Source organism: Stegostoma tigrinum, chromosome 25 (genome assembly GCF_030684315.1).
Source record: "Stegostoma tigrinum isolate sSteTig4 chromosome 25, sSteTig4.hap1, whole genome shotgun sequence".
Classification (NCBI taxonomy): Eukaryota; Metazoa; Chordata; class Chondrichthyes; order Orectolobiformes; family Stegostomatidae; genus Stegostoma; species Stegostoma tigrinum.
The window spans coordinates 25,287,054-25,303,514 of record NC_081378.1 but is presented as its reverse complement, the minus strand read 5'-3'; the positions used below and the strand labels follow the sequence as shown (position 1 = coordinate 25,303,514).

General features: G+C 40.7%; 1 protein-coding gene across 16 annotated transcripts in view; it reads left to right on the top strand.

Moving 5' to 3' along the window:
• LOC125463094 (membrane-associated guanylate kinase, WW and PDZ domain-containing protein 2) overlaps nucleotides 1–16,461 on the top strand; it is a 545,354-nt gene that overhangs the window by 214,249 nt on the left and 314,644 nt on the right. The window contains exon 1 of one of the 16 annotated variants that reach the window (XM_059654592.1): nucleotides 8,732–8,787. The exons of the other annotated variants lie outside the window; for them this stretch is intronic. The gene's annotated coding sequence lies outside the window, so the exon portion shown is untranslated. Of the gene's footprint in view, nucleotides 1–8,731; nucleotides 8,788–16,461 lie in introns of those variants that run through there. 16 annotated transcript variants of the gene reach the window in all.

Sequence of the window (16,461 nt, the reverse complement as noted above, 5' to 3'; positions counted from 1 at the left end):
TCATCTTTAAAGGTTTGAGTCAGCAGCACTGTAGTACAAAACAGCAGTAAACTATTTTATCCAACTTAATTAATTTGATTTCTTGAGTTCTGGACAGGATTTTGGGTGAACAAAATTTTGGAAATCATTTACTAAAGATGCTCTGTTATAACTAAAATCATTCTTTAAATTTATTTTACTTCCACTGAAGAATGAATTCTTGTACACAATTCTATACTTCATGAATTTCCATTCTCTGTTTTTGGTACACTGGGAAGAAGTTTCGGGAATGTGGGGGGCGGGGGCGGGGGGGAGCTGCATCCTCAAAGATGACTGGAAGTCAAAATAGGAAGCGAGTTAGCCCATGCCACATTAATTGCTTCCCTGGCCGCGTAACTGTCCTTGAGTCAGGATTGATGCGTTTATGTTGAACTTGATGCGGCAAAATTATATTAACAATAAATTTTAGTTACAAACCAAAACAGTGTTTGAGAAACTCAGCAGGTCTAGCAGCATCTGTAGATATGGAAACATTGACTCTGTCAGAACTGAAAGCAGCTGGGAAAGCATGGTTTTAATGCTGATGATGGAGAGTAGAGTCCAGAGGATGGAAATTGTGCCCAGAGAGAAAGAAAAAAGGACAGACAAACAAAAGGATTGCTGATGATAAGCCCAGATGGAGATAAATGCTGGGTAGGATACAAATGAGAAGTATGCATGGCAGAAAATGGGTTGGCCATGCTGGTAACATGTGTGCTCTGTCTATAAAAATTACCCCAAGCTTCCTGTTGTCTGACATTTTCAACATACCACCATGTTGCCATGCCAGCATTTCTGCCTCAGGCCTGTTGCAGTGCTTCAGCAAAGCTCGATGTAAGTCAGAGGAATATCATTGGCCTAAGTAGCGTACAGCCTTCAGGACTCAACATTGATTTCAACAATTTTGTGCACAAATGTCTTCCTCTGCATTCTCAATTAGCCATAATGTCTCTGGTTCCTGACCTAAGTGGGTTACTTCCAGCACAGCCAACCCATTTCCCACCAGTCACACTTCTCATTGGCACTTCACACAGCATTTATCACCCCCACTCTTTTAAGCAGGAACTTTAAATGCACAACTCTGACTTTTGACATCATGATACTGTCTGGGCAAAGCTGCTCCTAAATTGTCTTTAATCATTACTAATTATGCAAAATTGAGTGGCTTCCCTGGCTGTTTACCTCTGCTGGCCACAGTTCTCTAAATCTGAATTTTATGATGTGTTGAAAAATGAATTATAGAACATAGAACATAGAACAGTACAGCACAGAACAGGCCCTTCAGCCCACAATGTTGTGCCGACCATTGATCCTCATGTATGCACCCTCAAATTTCTGTGACCATATACATGTCCAGCAGTCTCTTAAATGACCCCAATGACCTTGCTTCCACAACTGCTGCTGGCAACGCCTTCCATGCTCTCACAACTCTCTGCGTAAAGAACCTGCCTCTGACATCCCCTCTATACTTTCCACCAACCAGCTTAAAACTATGACCCCTCGTGCTAGCCATTTCTGCCCTGGGAAATAGTCTCTGGCTATCAACTCTATCTATGCCTCTCATTATCTTGTATACCTCAATTAGGTCCCCTCCCCTCCTCCTTTTCTCCAATGAAAAGAGACCGAGCTCAGTCAACCTCTCTTCATAAGATAAGCCCTCCAGTCCAGGCAGCATCCTGGTAAACCTCCTCTGAACCCTCTCCAAAGCATCCAAATCTTTCCTATAATAGGGCGCCCAGAACTGGACGCAGTATTCCAAGTGCGGTCTAACCAAAGCTTTATAGAGCTGCAACAAGATCTCACGACTCTTAAACTCAATCCCCCTGTTAATGAAAGCCAAAACACCATATGCTTTCTTAACAACCCTGTCCACTTGGGTGGCCATTTTAAGGGATCTATGTATCTGCACACCAAGATCCCTCTGTTCCTCCACGCTGCCAAGAATCCTATCCTTAATCCTGTACTCAGCTTTCAAATTCGACCTTCCAAAATGCATCACCTCGCATTTATCCAGGTTGAACTCCATCTGCCACCTCTCAGCCCATCTCTGCATCCTGTCAATGTCCCGCTGCAGCCTACAACAGCCCTCTACACTGTCAACAACACCTCCGACCTTTGTGTCGTCTGCAAACTTGCTGACCCATCCTTCAATCCCCTCATCCAAGTCATTAATAAAAATTACAAACAGTAGAGGCCCAAGGACAGAGCCCTGTGGAACCCCACTCACCACTGACTTCCAGGCAGAATATTTTCCTTCTACAACCACTCGCTGTCTTCTGTTGGCCAGCCAATTCTGTATCCAAGCAGCTAAGTTCCCCTGTATTCCATTCCTCCTGACCTTCTGAATGAGCCTACCATGGGGAACCTTATCAAATGCCTTACTGAAGTCCATATACACCACATCCACAGCTCGACCCTCATCAACTTTTCTAGTCACATCCTCAAAAAACTTGATAAGGTTTGTAAGGCATGACCTACCCCTCACAAAGCCGTGTTGACTGTATTTGATCAAGCCATACTCTTCCAAATGGTCATAAATCTTATCCCTCAGAATCCTTTCTAACACCTTGCAGACGACAGACGTGAGACTTACCGGTCTATACTTGCCGGGGATTTCCCTATTTCCTTTCTTGAAGGGAGGAATTACATTTGCCTCTCTCCAGTCCTCAGGTATGACTCCAGTGGAGAGCGAGGATGCAAAGATCTTCGCAAGTGGCGAAGCAATTGCATTTCTCGCTTCCCAAAGCAGCCGAGGACAAATCTGGTCCGGGCCTGGCGACTTGTCAATCTTAATGTTTGACAAAATTTTCAGCACATCAGCTTCCTCTATCTCTATCCATTCCAGCATGCACACCTGCTTTTCAAAGGTTTCATTCTCTACAAAGTTCGTTTCTTTCGTAAAGACAGAAGCAAAAAACTCATTTAGGGCTTCCCCTACCTCCTCAGGCTCCACACACAAGTTCCCTATGCTATTGGCTGTGGGAACATAGATTATGTCTTATAGAAGAGAAGACAAGGTATGGCATTGGCATTAATGAAGAAAAACTTAGGAACAAGTATTTTTTGAGCCAATACGCCTGAGTGGGACATTCATGAAGTTTTTGAATTTTTGTTAAGCTTTATGGATGAAATTTACAAGCAAAAGTAGCCATTTGATGTCTACAAGGCACGGTCAGATTATCACAGTTTTCGAAAGATGCAGGGTCATTCCAGAGGAACATGAATGGGATGGACTTTAAGAAATTTTAAAAAACGAATTGCAGAAATTCAATCTGAAAATTTCTAAATCTATGCTTGCATTAAAAGTACTGCGTTATACTAATATGGCATGCATGGAGACCCTTTTTATCTCAACTTGAATTTGTTTCTTAGCAAAAGGCATTCTTTTGGATCAAAAGCTACTGCTTTAAAACAAATTATTGGGGATGCAGTTGTTTTCAACAACCTTGATGGCACAATTGGGACATGAGACAGTATCACAAAAGATGGAAGATTTAGTGATTACACCATTATGAGAGCATTCAGATGCAGGATGCTGGCATCAGTCAAATGAAAGAACGTCAGACAGAAGAAATTATTGATGAGCAATTATAGTACACCTTGCAGGACTGGAGTAGGAATAATAGATAAATGGATGTCTGAATAAGAGTTAACTGGTCCTTCAAATGTAATCTAAACATTATTACTCAATGAACTGCCCAGAGTAGAGGAAGAGTTTTTGAAGTGATGTTCAATTCAGAAATTGAAGAAAATCAATGTGAAGGTTAATTGTACTAATCCTAAGAAGCCTTGCATTCCTTACTAGACTGTTTGTTACAGATTCATTTAATTGCGCCATGTTTGATAGTGGTTGCGTTTAGACCAGATGTGGAGTAGATTGCTTAAAATGTTATTTAGAATCATCATCAAAATAAATGCAGAGTATGAAATTTCTACCTCTTTCATGTTCATGGATGGCAATACATTGAGATCATTAGAAAAGATTAGTGATTCCAAATGGCATGGAAGGATTAATCTCTTTAAGTATAGACGTATTTTTGAATGACAAACCCTTTGTTGCTGTACAACCGTTCCATAAAAAGGACTTCAATGAGATTCAACATGGAATGTGATATAGCAATAGTTTTTCAAAAGTTAATGGATCAGCAAATTTTAAAAAGTAACATTTTTGCATCCCCTTAACAAAATCTAATGTTACTAATCAGAATATTGAAATGGTGTTAATTCAAGTGATAAAAACTTCATTGTACAAAGTAGATTGTTTTAAAGTTACACAGTCCTGCTGAAGGCCATTGGTGTAGTTGATGATGAAATTACAAAGCTGAACGATGAATGATTAATGAAAATGTGACATTGTAAAAAGGATTGGAAGATGCTACCTTTTAGTCTCCGTGGTTGGAGATTTTAACATTTTGTAGACTTGGCAACCAGGATCTGCTAGTGCTAATAGCCCATGGTGCCTCATGGATGCCCAGTCTTGAACTGCCAGATCTATTCGAAGTCTGTGCCACTTAGCATGGTGATTGTGCCACATAACATGATGGAAGGAATTTTCAGCACGGAAGTAGGACTTGGTCTAAATAAGTTCTGTACGTGTTAACTCTCGCCAATCCATCATTTCTACAGTGCCTGTTCTGCTTATCAAAAATGGTTCAGTATTAAATGCAATATAATGTGCAATACGTAAACAACATATCTTTAAAATAAGAGAAAACCGTAATGTTGAAAAGAGGAATTATCATGATTCATCTACGTCTAGACCTCAAAGAAGCTAAATGTTTCTCTGTTCAAGAGAAATATTAGATATCAGCATGTAGATTATTGTACAAGATTGTACGGAGAAGTTGTATGCAGCAGCTACCAAAATATCATGGTAATATGATTGTGTTCTGTACGGCTGACACTTGATACAGTTGCAAGATGTTGAAATGCTTCCAGATTATGGGCAACTATAATTTTGACCCAGTCTTCCTGACAAGAAACTGACAGGCTCAAGTCAGGCCCCTGTTGTTTCAAATCATGTGATGTTGCTTTAGACTTAATGGAAAGTAAAATCTGGCAGAGAGTAAAATGGGCAGTGCTTATGATCCATCAGTTTCCTGCTGAGTAGCTTAAATTAAAATGAGTCCAGTACATTGTTAACCAGAGATATGCATCTACATTTCAAATATCTGAATAGAAAACCATATGAGAATAATGGTAGATGGTCACCTGCCATAATAAATAACAGGCATATCGCAACTGGCTCACCTGCCCCTGGCACACTTACAGTTGCAACTGCTGTATTTTACAGTGTTACATAGTATGACTGCCTAATAAACCCGTGTAATCTAGTGGCATTCTGAAAGATCCCCTCTATTTGAATGCCCTGGATTCTACATCACAATCTTCACCTGTAACCCCTGGATCTTATTTGCAGTACAGTATGTATTTTGATATACACTCCAACACATTGTGATTAAGAAACTGATTGAGTGCTAATTTGACTACACTTTTTGTGGGCAGGAAATACCTGGGCAACGTTCCACTTCGTCACATAGATTTCAGTGTTCTAACTATACAGGAACAACATGACTCGGGGTGCAGATAGTTCAAAGAACAAGTGTTCAGCACCACACAACTCCTTGGAAAGCACCTTCCAAACCTATGATCACTACAATCTAGAAGGACATGGGCAACAGATACATGTGAAGACCACCATAGGCAAGTTCCCACCTAGTCACTCACTGTCCCAACTTGCAAATAAATACCCTCTTCACAAATGAGGTCCCAACCAAAAACATCAACTTTCCTGCTCCTCTGATGCTGCCTGGCTTGCTGTGTTCCTCCAGCTCCACGCTGTGTTTTCTCATTTTTAATTAGGCCTAGTTCTACAGTTGGTATGCTCTCCAGCACTTTTCTTTGATCCAGAGTTGATCCCTAGGCTTGATGGTAATGCTAGAGTGAGGGGTTTTCTGAACCATGAGGTTACAGATTGTGGTTGAATATGATTGTGCTGCTGCTGATGACCCACAGTGCATCATGGTGCCTTGTTATGAGTTGCTAGATCTGTTCTGCATCTATTCTACTTAGCACAGTTGTTGTGGCTCACAACATAACGATGGGTATCTTTGGTATAATGAAGGGGCTTCATTTCCACAAGACCTGGAAAAGGTCATTTCTGGTCATATTGTCATGGAGATCTGCTGCATCAGCGATAAATAGATGGTGAGCATAGGGTCTAGTACACCTTTCCTCATGTTAGCTGAAAAAACAACACAGTCAAAAGGCCATTATGGTAAATATCTCTGTCAGAATTTGACTAGTTCAGTCAGCTCTGGCACCATCAAATTCCTTTTGGTGATAGACATTGATGTTCTCCACCCAATGTAAGTTTTATGCCTTTGCTGCCTTCATTACCTTTTCAAATGGTATTCAATATGGAGGGGTACCAATTTATCAGTTCAGGGAGGGTGATTGATGGCTACAACATGAAATTTTTTTGTCTCTGTTTGACTTAATATACGTGTGACTTCAGGGTATTGAGAATCAATATTGCAGATTCCCTGGGCTCTTCTCAGTGTACTACTGTGCCACGACCTCTAGTGACCCAGCAATTATCTAGGAATGACAATGGAAGAGCATGCCTGGATGTTGCCTGATTTAATTGTAGGACAATTATCTCAATTTCAACACATTTTCCCAGACAGAAGAGTGTGGGGTTTCTGGAGAAATGGTTTATGCAAGTGGCAGGAGATATTGAAAGAGCAGTTAGCACAATTTATTGCATTTGATCTTCAAAAATAGAGCTATTGAGGACAAAAGTGGGAACTGAACTTGTTGGAAAGCTCAGTTTAGACCATGATAACAAAGTGTGAAGCTGGATGAACACAGCAGGCCAAGCAGCACCTCAGGAGCACAAAAGCTGACGTTTCGGGCCTAGACCCTTCATCAGAGAGGGGGATGGGGAGAGGGTTCTGGAATAAATAGGGAGAGAGGGGGAGGCGGACCGAAGATGGAGAGAAAAGAAGATAGGTGGAGAGGAGAGTATAAGTGGGGAGGTAGGGAGGGGATAGGTCAGTCTTGGATTCTCCAGCATCTGCAGTTCGCATTATCTCTGATCTCAGTTTAGCCCATGACTAGATTAGTTATGATTGCCACACTTTATGAAGAGTCTGAAGGTTTTAGAAAGAGTGCACAGGAGATTTACTAGAATGGTTTTGAGGAAGAGGGATTTTAGCTATCAAGTTAAGTTGAAAAAGCTGGAGTTGTTCTCCTTGGAGCAATTACACTTAAGGAGAGATTTGATGGAAGTGTACAGGATTTTGACAAGATTAGAGAAAACAGTCAAAGTAAAGCTATTTGCATTAATGGTTGGTATAAGAAACAGGGAAACACTGATTTGAAGTTCTGGACAAGAGATACAAGAAGGATGCGAGAGAGAACCTTTCTCAGCATTGATAATGACCTGGGAGACTCTGCCTAAGAAAGTGATAGAAGTGGAAATGCTGAATGATTTCATTAGCAAATTGGATAAGCTTGAGGAAGAGGAAGTTGCATGGCTACATGGATGGAGATGGGGAATGGAACTTATTGAGTTGTTCCACAGAGAGCAGGCATGCAAAGATTGGACCGAGAGGCTTCCTTCTCAGGCAAATTATCTCTTGAGTCTCTGGAGTGGGGCTTATACATTGACAGGATTGTGTATGCCTTTGTATCTGGTGTATGGTTGTACTTTTATTATATCCAGTACGTAGGTTAATGCCATTTGTTTATAATGTTCTTAATTGGCCTTTCCATAGCAGTTTAAAACAACTGCATAGTTTTCTAAGGAAAAACTGAAAGAACTGCAGATGCTGTAAATCAGGAACAAAAACAGAAGTTGCTGAAAGCTCAGCAGGTCTGGCAGCATCTGAGAAGAATAAAATCAGAGCTGACGTTTCGGGTTCCGTGGAAGGGTCACTGGACCCAAAAGGTTAGCTCTGATTTCTTTTTCTTCTCAGATGCTGCCAGACCTGCTGAGTTTCCAGCAACTTCTGTTTTTGTGCATAGTTTCTTAGATTATTTCAGAGGGCATTTAAGAGTCAACCACACCAACCGTGGATCAGGAGATGCCAGATTAATGGACTGTTAGAGAATCATGTAGGTTTTTATCATAATCTCATCATGTCATTGTCAATGTTACTGACAGCTTTTAATCTAGTCTTTTACCTAACTAACAAAACTGAAATTTCTTAGCTGGCTGTACTGGAATTTGAATTTGTAACCATGCAGCATTACATCAGCTCTCTCAAGTACTAGACCAGAAACATAACCCACTATGTTACCGTTCCCAATAAATGATCTCCTTAATGTTCCTTCAAAAGTTAAATTAATAACTTGACGATTCTACAACAAAAAGAGGATGCATTGAAAATAACCAAAACCAATTCAAAGTGTAAAGCCCTTGGCCTGGATGATTGCATCCATGTATTTTAAAATAACTTGGAGAAGAGATAAAAAATAATTCTCTGTAAAAAAAGTTGTGCCAGACAACTAATGGATACCTAAAGTAATTCCATTATTTAAGAATGGGACCAGAACATGTTTATGAAAATAATTGCATTATTGTCAAAGACAGAAGAAAACCATCTAGAAATGCAGAGCTATAATTATGAACAAGTCAATGTAGATTTCAAAAAGGAAGAACTTCATGAAGCCTCCTTTATTTTTCTGCACTGCAGACATAAAAATGGAAAAGATACTGCTTTACAAGCCATGGAAGAAAATGTTGCTGATATTAAGAAAAAGGTTAGCAGAACTCATTGCATGTTTAATCTATACATTTCTGCCTTCAGACAGTGGTAAAGGATGCTAGACAGCTTGAGTCTCTTGTAGTCTTGCACAGTGACACTTCTGGTTTATCGACCTGTTATGTGTGTTCAGGAGTACTGCATAGAAACAGCCTCTCAGTTGAGTATGACGTCGTTTCTGGACAATGTAGCTGAAACACCTAGCCAGTGCAGATGTAATCTATCTCTCTCTCGCTCTCTAGAATCATAGAATCCCTACAGAGTGGAAGCAGGCCATTTGGCCAATCAAGTCCACATCAGCTCTCCAAAGGACACTCCATCCAGATTATCTCATAACTCTGCATTTCCCATGGCCAGTTCCCCTAACCTGCACATCCCCAGACACTAAGGGTAATTTAACATGACTAATCCACCTAATCTGCACATCCTTGGACTGTGGGACAAAATTGGACCACCCAGAGCCAACCCACACAGACACAGGGAGAATGTGCAAACTCCATGCAGACAGTCACCTGAGGGTGGAATAGAACCCTGGTGCCGTGAGGCAGCAGTGCGAACCACCAAGCTACCGTGCCACCCTGTCTCTCACAAGTGGGGGATAAATACCTTCAGAGACACAACTGGCGAATCTTTAGTCTGTGAATGCAAGGCTGACTGTGTTCAAGTCTTGTATCCTCCTCAAAGATCTGAAAGGAGCTGTTCAGAAATATCACATTGCATGTAATCGACTGGTGTCAGAACTCTGCTTTTAATGACCTTACTAGTTCCTTCCTCACCCATATTATTTATCTCTTATTTTTGTCTTTGTCTGTCTGTTTCTTTGAGAATGTATTTTTTTTAAATAAAGGAGGAGTTTAAGTTGTAGAGAGTTTAATAATTCATGTTTCTTTTCTGCCATGACTTGGTGAGTCAATTGACTGATTAACTAATCAGTTTGCAAGAAATAGCTGTTTTCTTGTTAAGTACTGAAATCTAATAAATGTTTACTTTTAACCTGCGCTTGTCATTCAGATAAATTGATGATTTTTGTAAAGACTGTATCTTTTTTATTTCTTGTATTTTTGTCCATGGGCTGAAGTGAGAAAAAAGATGGCTTTTAAAACAAATGATTGTGGATGGGATTGCGGCAGTTCTTGTAAGCAAGGAGTTAGCACTTACCATAAGTGCTGTATGCATTTTTGTTTGTTCAACTCGTGAGGGAAGTTTAATTGCAGATGAACTGGAGCCAGGAGTATGTACAAAGGAGGATTCGTCTGGCAACCAGTAGGTGATTAATTTGTGGAGCAGTGACCAGTTGTCAATAACAACGGCCTTTTGCTGGCCAGTAATCATTTGGCTTCTACATAGCTGAATAACTTGTGGATGTTAACAAGAAGCCTCTGGACCTTTGGAAAGGAGGGTGTTGTTTTTATCCCTGGAATTAAAAAACACTTAAAGCCTGAAGAAAGCCAATTTATATTCCATCTATGAAAGCTAGCTGGGGGTAAATTTAAAACTGAAATGAGACGACATTTCTTCAGCCAGAGAGTGGTGTGCTTGTGGAATTCATTGCCACGGAGTGCAGTGGAGGCCGGGACGTTGGATGCCTTCAAGGTATCCATCGACAAATTCTTGATCTCAGAAGGAATCAAGGGCTACGGGGAGAGTGCGGGGAAGTGGAGTTGAAATGCCCATCAGCCATGATTTAAATGACGGAGTGACTTGTTGGGCCGAATGGCCTTACTTCCACTCCTATGTCTTATGGTCTTTAACAAATAAGTCAGGGACTTTATAAATCACTGCCCTGGCAAGTAAGTAAAAGTACCTGGAGAAGAGACACTTTGCTGAAAAGCATGTCCAGACAAGCCAGTCGTCTCAGAGAATACGTGGACAGAGCCATGGAGCTACTTCCTCACTTTTCCTTCCACGCATAGCATTTGTGTATTTGGCTGCAACTGTATAGGGGTGCGTTATAAGGTGATTGGAGTTTTAAATATAGAATCAGTGGTTAGCACTGTTGCCTCACAGTGCCAGGGACCCAGGTTCGATTCCAGCCTCGGCGACTGTCTGTGAGGAGTTTGCACATTCTCTTCGTGTCTGTGTGGGTTTTCTCCGGGTGCTCCAGTTTCCTGCTATGGTTCAAAGATGTGCAGGTTAGGTGGATTGGCCATGCTAAATTGCCGATAGTGTTCAGGGAGGTGTAGATTAGGTGAGTTCTCGGGGGATGGGTCTTGGTGGGATGCTCTGAGGTTCGGTGTGGACTTATTGGGCTGAAGGGCCTGTTTTCACACTGTAGGGATTCGATGATCTTCTATGATCTATGAATTACATGCCACTTGTTTATAACTGTTTTCCTGCCTCCAGAATCTATTTACTTGTAATAAATAGTAATTCCCGATAAGTAGAGAAACTTGATCCCTGCTTTCAGTCAACCTCATACTTAAAGTCAGGTAGATTTGGAAATTTTGCACACTTCTATAAAATCTTTAACTTTCATGCCAATTCAAGTTTGAATCGTGACATCTCATCTCAACTGATCAATCAGTTCTCCTCTGAGTTGACCACCTCTTGAACATACTAGGTTTGACAAGAACATACAATATATGCTGCGTGGTCACTTCAGTATCCATTGCCAAGAGTCACTTAGTAGCAGACTGCTGACTAAGCTGCCATATTACTACTGGAAATTGCAGTTAATTAGGCGTGCAGTAGGTGGTCAGGGAACCAACTTGAGGGAAAACTTTTCTTCACACTATCCTCAGCAGTACGTATATGACAGATGAATTTGTCCATGACACAGTTGGCCAGACTGACTACCCCACATATACTGTGGTGACCCGCAGTCTTGAAGTTGTTGACTTGCTTGCCGAGCTGGCTTGTTTTCATTCAGACATTTTGTCACTATGCTAGGTAACACCATCAGTCCTCTAGGTTCAGTGTACAATCAATCAAGGGATTAGCGGTAACTTGATTGGGGAACTGCAGAGAAATTATTCAGGAGCCAGGCCACTCATTCTAGGACTATGGCACTAAGTGGGTGAGGGATGGATTGAAGCCATTGGCAGTTTTGGTGTTCTATATACTGAAAGTCAAGGGGTTTATCAAGACTACTGTTATGGTTGGCGAGTTGGGCGACTCTATATAATTAGGACATTCAAAGAGTGTCTGGATGGTTACATGAATAGGAAGGGTTTAGAGGCATATGGTCCAACTGCTGGCAAATGGGACTGGGTTAATTTGGGATATCTGGTTGGCATGGGCAAGTTGGACTGAAGGGTCTGTTTCCATGCTGTACAGCTCTATGACTATGACTCCAATTGCATGGATTGGAGGCAGTATACTGGGATTCAGAGGGTTGATCATTTTTGATTCGACAACTTAACACATTAAGGTAGGGATGATACTGGACTGGAGGATACAGATTGTTGCAGGAGGGATGGGTCATCAATTTGAATATCACACCCTGGCTTTGACAGTGGGGACAGTGCATCACGGTGGCTGGCATAACTAAACTGTATGGTGAGGTATCAGGAAGTAATGAAATATGATAAGTACTTATTTGGAAAAGTTGAATGAAAACATGTGAAAGCCCGGAACTGATGGGACAATAGGGAGTGCATTGAAGAAAGCGCCAGGAAGGTTTGGGAGGTCACCTGGATTACAAAATCAGTTTATTATTCACTTTATGAAACACAACTAGTGTTGTCAACTATCCTGTTTCAAATTGAACATACATAGGGAAATGAAAAATAGCTGCTACCATGCCTGGAGTACGCAGAGTGAACATTCTTTTTCTGAGGATACAGGTTCTCATCACGTGTGATGCAACGGGCACCTACATTAATTGCCCACTTACAGAACAGTTTTAAATTATCTATAATCATAGAATTCACCAACTATGTGAACTACAAATTCCAGCCACCACCAGCCTCAACTGTGCCATTGTTCATCACAAATTAATCACAGTAATCTCAATCCACAAAACAGTGCAAGATTTCATAGACTGCACAAGGTCACAAATGATTTCCTTTCATTTTAAGTATTTGATAACATGTTTTTATGCACAATTCTGTCTTTCTCAGCTGATTTTGGGGATATGGTTGGGACTAACAAGATTTCAGTAACCCTACCACACTTACAATCTACTATGGTAATTATGTGACATGGCTTGTGCTATATACATTGGAATATCGTCTACTATGCCTAAGGGCCATGTACAGACAGTTTATAACCCTCCTTGTCAAATCTTCCACATCCCACAGTATTGAGCATTATGTTAAACATTCATTGTGTGTGAGACAAGGGTTGACTGCTCACATTACCAAGGACCTGTTCTGCTTCTGATATTACCCCCACAGGTTCACTGAAAACATAAGCCATAGTCTAACCCAGCAATGATTATCATACATTATTGTCATGCTGTAATGACATAGCATATAATTTGAGGAGAAACAAATGTGCCCACAAGCCAAATCCAGCAGCAGCTGCCAAACTGTAGGAAAAATTTCTCCCATCTACTTTGTCTAGGCCACTCAGGATTTTGATCACTGTTAGCAAATCTCCTCTCAACCTTCCCTTGAAGGCCTCAATCTCTCCATTTATCCTCACAATAAAATCTCTTACACCATTCACACCATTTTTTTTCTGCGTCCTCCCTAATATCTAGCTGAGGTTGAACCAGTCTTTCATAAATATTCACTATAACTTCCTTTTCTTTTCCATGTACTTTTACATCTGAGTTTGTAAAGCCATAGGATCACATTTGCCTTATTAATCATTTTCTCAAACTAAGTTGCCATTTTCAATGATTTGTGCATATGTATATAAATAGGCTCTTCTGTTCCTATGCACCCTTTATAGAGTTTTACTCTTTAGTTTATATTACCTTATCTAATTCTTCTGACTACTTTTCACTTCCCTATATTAATTTCATTTGCTTATAAGACAGACAGACTGGTAGAATGGCAATGTTCTTTTGAAGCCTGTCTTTCTTCTCACAGTTAATTCTTTCATGTTTTGAGTCCACTGCAAATTTTTTAGTTATATCCTACACACCAAAGTCAAGGTCATTAATATAAAGTCAAGTAAAACAATAGCAACAACTGGGGAATTCCATTAAATACTGTCCTCCAGTCTTATAAACTGTTCACCACTACACTCTCCAGGTCAGTCAGCCAATTTTATATATTGTTACCATTACCTCTTTCATGTTATGGACTTCAGATTGCTGGCAAGATTGTCAAAGGCACTTTATTAAATGCCTTTTGAAAATCTCTACAGCATCAATACTTTCTGGTTTGGTGAAGATAGGCACAATGTATCATTCAATACTTCAGCTATGTCTTCTGCCTCCATGTATAACTTCCCATTTCAGCCCTTAATCGAGCTTTCTCTTCTTCTAACCATCCTTTTACAGTTTACATGCCTACAGAAGAGTTATCAATTTCCTTTTACCCACAGTCATATACTCAGAGTCTTATCATGTAGTGTCATCCAGCAAATCCATCCAGTGTGGAGATCGTTCATAGTGAGTTTTGAGAAAATTTGTAGCTCAGGTTGAGTTTCTGGATGTGAGTTTGCTCGCTGAGCTGGAAGGTTAGTTTTCAGACGTTTTGTCACCATTCTAGGTAACATCATCAGTGAGCCTCCAGTGAAGTGCTGGTGTTATGCCCCACTTTCTATTTATCTGTTTAGGTTTCCTTGGTTGGTGATGTCATTTCCTGTGTTGGTGATGTCATTTCCTGTTCTTTTTCTCAGAGAATGGTAGATGAGCTCCAAATCAATGTGTTTGTTGAAGGCATTCCGGTTGGAATGCCATGCTTCTAGGAATTCTCGTGCGTGGCTCTGTTTGGCTTGTCCTAGGATGGATGTGTTGTCCCAATCAAAGTGGTGTCCTTCCTCATCTGTATGTAAGGATGCTAGTAATAGTGGGTCATGTCATAGCGGGACATAACACCAGCGCTTCACTAGAGGCTCACTGATGATGTCACCTAGAATGGTGACGAAACGTCTGAAAACTAACCTACCAGCTCAGCGAGCAAACTCACATCCAGAGATTCTTCATAGTCCAAGTAAAAGTCTCCTTTCAGTAATGTTCCAGCTGCAAATAAAGTGAACTAACCATAAAGTTAATTCTGGATCTAATTCTTACCCCCAGATTAACTGCAAATCTCATGTAAATCGAATTGCATTCTTAAATCTAAGCCTAATCTAATCAGAATTCACAGTACTGAAGCTTGATTATCAAATTATCAATGAAGTGAGGGGGGAAAGATCACTCAAAGAAGTGCATTTCTGCAAAGAGGACTGACAGTAATTAACTCCTGGTCCACCCGCCAGAGCTGAGATTCTTGGCCTTAACACCAGTATCACAAAGCTCATGTGGCTCTTTGAGCTGACGCTTACCTCAGCTTCAGAATTGGTGATCAACCTGTGATATAATGAGGTTCACAAAAATCATGATGTAACTGAAAACATGACTGTGACGTCAGTAAAAGAGAAGACACCACTCTAGAACGAGCAAGTGAAGAGAGAGATCTTAGACATTATACAGAAGAGTTGTAATACCCTATACATGACACACGTAAAGAAGTGATAGAGTACATAAGGAGTTGCAAAGCTTTCCTTAGAGATAAGGAGCAAACAGCCCTGGGGACAATATATATATAGGCATGTACGGCTCAGAGATTTCAGAGTGGAACCTCGATGCACAGGTAGCAGTATTAGCTTAAAGCAAAACATATAACTTCACCAATCGCTGACTTGCAAAAAAAAGGGAACTGAACTTGCCTACTCAATCCTAAATAAGGAAAATTTGAAATGCAGCTATGTTTCTAAGTCACAATGGCGTGTGGCTTGGAAATGAAATTGCTATCAATGGGGTTACACCTATTTACTGCCCATGTCCTTTTAAAACCTAGGTCACACATTTGAAAGGGCCTGTCTATGGAGCCTTGGTAAATTTCTGCAGTGCATAATGAATATGGAGATATTTGTGGAGCTGCTTCTTCCTTTTAGTTGTGTATTTGTCCAGTATTTTTTACAGCTAAGTTTGACAGTACTTCAGAGCTCAAATCTAATCTGTTGATTGCTCAGCTGTGCCCATTTAATGCTGCTTGGCACACAAGTAGTCCTGTTTTGTAACTTTACCAATTTAACTCCTCATTTTAAGGGTTGCTTCCCTGACTTGTTGGTAATGGTAGCATGGGGATATGCTTGATCATGAGGTCAAATACATTTCTACTGCTGCTGATGGCCCACACTTCCTCATGGGTGCCCAGTTTTCACTTGCCAGATCTGTTTGAAATCTACACTATTCAGTACAGTAGTAATGCGGCACAACATGCTGAAGGGTAACCAAAATGTGAAAGCAAGACTATGGGCCTTTAAAGCTTTAGAAAAGATCTGTAGCTTAGGTTGTGGGTTAGGTTGTTGACTTGCTCGCCGAGCTGGCTTGTTTTTGTTCAGATGTTTTGTCACCATGATAGGTAACATCTTCAGTAAGGCCTCCAATGAAGCAATGTTGTTCTACTCCGCTTGGAATTTATATTGTCCAGTCTGTTATGGTGAGTAGTGTCATTTCCAGTTTTGTTCTGCATGGGCTTGTATATGGGATCCAATTCTATATGTTTGTTGATTGCCTTATGGATTGAGAACCGTGCCTTAGAACTGACAGTGAGAATCTTAAGATCAC